The 3,271-nt window shown below is 34.2% G+C and overlaps 1 long non-coding RNA gene across 1 annotated transcript; it reads left to right on the top strand.

Annotated features, from left to right (window-relative positions):
• Positions 1-29: 29 nt before the first annotated feature.
• Positions 30-387, top strand: LOC125502450. The gene is made up of 2 exons (XR_007280210.1): positions 30-67; positions 121-387. It is a non-coding gene; the product is annotated as an uncharacterized LOC125502450 (long non-coding RNA).
• The last annotated feature ends 2,884 nt before the right edge of the window (positions 388-3,271 follow it).

Here is a 3,271-nt window from a genome sequence, read left to right as displayed (position 1 = left end):
GTAAATGGGGCCCAAATGAGGCTCCCATTTACTGAAATACCATGAATTTCGATCCCCCATTCCAAACGTGAGTACTCCAGGCCATTTCCGTTACAGTATCTATAATTTATTTTGTTTTAGCGTTTCAAACTGTTCATGAGTCTGCGGGTACCCCAACCAGTGCAAGGTACACCACTGTTCTGCTGCAGCAAGCCTGTTCAACTTTTGATGAGGGCCAAGGTATTTCCGTTGAAATAGAAAGGCAGAAAGCTGCTGCAATTTAAAGTTTGGCTGCTGCAGTTGATAAATTGGCAAACGTTCAATTAATGAGTTCAAAATTAGAGTATGTCAAACTAATTGAAAATTTAGACAACTTTTGAGGACTATTAAATAAATTGTAAAGATACACTGTTTGTTTGAACTTTGACTTTACTTGCTCTTGAACTGAGCTCTTATTTCTAATTATTTTAACGGTAGTAAGCTCTAATAAGTAACAATAATTAATCTCTAAAATATCTATAAATTATTTCACTTTGTACTCTTCTGCTCTCTTAAAGGTATTTGTTAAAAGCTAAAAAAACAAGTAACAAACAAGTTTTGAGATTTAACTTTTTCTACAAACGCGGTGTCTCAAAAACATAACGACAACTTTCAGATGTGATATCTCGATGATTATGAAAGAATAGAATTTTGCGAGTCAATAAAATACGGTACAAAACTGTAACAGGTCATCAAAAGAAATGTGTTTTAATTATAGAATGTTAAACCAAACTGGATTTTAAAAGTTTGTCGGCATGTTTTTGGGACCCCCATATATATGTACATACCTTGGCTTGATTGAATGTCAGTAACTTCATGTACATTTCCCAAGTCTTCTGGGACTAATGTTCTTTCAGCAATAGCAATATTGTGAAGTATTACACAAGATAATACTATTTTTGCCGCTTTCTCTGAGGAATACTGCAAACCCTTATGTCTCAAGAGGCATCGGAATCTTTGCTTCAATACACCGAAACACCGTTCAATCACATTTCGAGCATGTGGTGCTTTGTGTATTACCCTCAGGTGTGCTAGGGTTGGCATCCTCAATCGGTGTTAAAAGCCAAGGTTGGGGATACCTGAATACCTGAAAGAGGATAAATTCAGGGATACCCTGAATCTCCTACAATTAAAAATAACAGGTTGTTTATTGTAAATAAGGTTCCTTACTAACATGTTTTTTACTAACCAATTAACCAAGAACCTATTAATTTATTATTTAAATATTGTTCTTCCATGTGTTTTTTTACCGCAAACATACTCCATAAAGCTGCATCATGGGTTGAACCAGGAAAACGAGCATTGCAATTTAAAATTTTCAGATTTGCGTCACAGATCTTAAAGGCAAATTGTAAAGCATTATCTAAATTACATGTAATTTATTTACCATTTGAACATTTACTGTAAAAACCATTCCTATTGTAGTATGCTAATCCAGGACGAATCGGATTGTCGGTATCTGGAGTAATAATTGCAATGTGGGTGCAATCAATTGCTCCAATTATCCCAGGAAAGTTATATTTGTCATAAAACCTTTAAATAAACATATCATTACTCTTTTCCTGCTCTTATTTGATGATGAAACATTATTTACTTATTTTTAGTAAAATACTTTCATTTAAAATAAGTAAGTATAAATACTTACTTATTTTAATATGATGCCTTTCCGCCTCCGTTTGTGTAAATTTTACAAATATGTCAAGCAAATGGTTGACCATTGCATTCGTAATCTTTGTTATGACGCGACTTAACCTGGATCGTTCAATGGCTAAATGAAAATTTTGAGCAATGCTTTGTTGGTAGCTTTCAGATGCGAAAAATGCACTCAACACCTACAATTTGCATAATCATGAATATCGATATTTATATTCTATAAAGCTACAGTGCATTTTATGTGTACTTGGCGTGTACTAACTTGGCGAAAAATTATTATAATCCAAAAAATTACTAGTAGCTACTTACTTTTATCTCAATAGACAAAGCATTGCTTCTTTGGCCCTGGTTTAGGTGAGGTCGGAGAGTTTCTACTACATATTTAGCAGTCTATTGAAAGCCGAAAATTAATTTGGAAAGCTATCTCCCAATTGAAACGGATCGCTGACATCTCGCAAAATCCGTCGTTGTATTTTTTCTTCATTTTTATAAAAGTTACATCTTTGGTGGAATTTTAAATGTTAACGAAAATAAGTGGAGAACTTACCTTTCAAGACCATTTACCAATTGTTCTAATTCTAAGCTAACCTTATCAGACCACCAAAAGACATATTTTTGTTTTAAATTAAAAACAAATTACAGCTAAAACACAAAACTACGCTCTGATCAAACAATTTTTTTCTTATTCTCCGAGAGATTAACTTCGAGGGACGCACGTTAAGCTCGAAAGCGGCATGTGATTTGATGATGTTTGTGATTTTTATATATAACGTTCGACGATAACGTGCGCCAGTGATACAGCACAGGGCTGATTATTGGACCAACTGGATAATCTGGTGGATGCAAAAATGGGGAAAATAATTCCAAGTATAAATAGACCAAATGCAAATAATTATCACGATAGGTTCACCACAGGCTCATAAAATGACGGAGAAAATGAATACGAACTTAATTTAGGAGCTAGGTTTCGAGGAATTTAACGTAAAATCTGCGGTGAGCGATGGATCATATACATGCATGGCAGGGTTTGCAAAATTTTCATTCACCGGTTTAAGTGCGAGTGTCCAGATTATTTAGTCCGGACTAATAACTGTAAGCATATTCATTATGTTTGTATGTTTGAAAAGGCTCGAGGCACTAATTCTGTTTTAGACGATTTACTACAGCAGGTATCAGGTCAGACTTCGACTATTAAAAAGGCGCAGGAAGAAGAGGCTTATTCAAGAATGTGACAACTAGCTGTTGACATTCAATTTGAAATAACGAAACATCAGAGTGAATTTTCACATATTTGTTTTATCTTAATATTGTGAGACAATTTAGTAATATATTCTTTTTTATGTTCACTTAGGAGATTTTTACTCATTTGAATTTTTTCTTACAGCTTGAGCCTAAGTGTGTCACAGAAGAACCTCTAGGTGATAGTGCTTGATTACAGTTAAAAGCCCTCTTTATAAATGTATATTTAAACGACGTGAGGAAATTCTGTCTTTTTCAGGCAAAATACCGAAAAAAGTTTGCGATAGCTTTTGACATGTTAAATTAGTAAGATCCCTATACTAGCAAGCAGCTAGTATAGAGAGAATGCGATGTTTTGGCA

The sequence above is a fragment of the Dendroctonus ponderosae genome, unplaced genomic scaffold (genome assembly GCF_020466585.1).
Source record: "Dendroctonus ponderosae isolate FM_Combo_2020 unplaced genomic scaffold, Dpon_F_20191213v2 Dpon_F_20191213_1, whole genome shotgun sequence".
Classification (NCBI taxonomy): domain Eukaryota; kingdom Metazoa; phylum Arthropoda; class Insecta; order Coleoptera; family Curculionidae; genus Dendroctonus; species Dendroctonus ponderosae.
The sequence above is the reverse complement of the archived record's forward strand: the minus strand, read 5'-3'. Positions and strand labels throughout refer to the sequence as shown.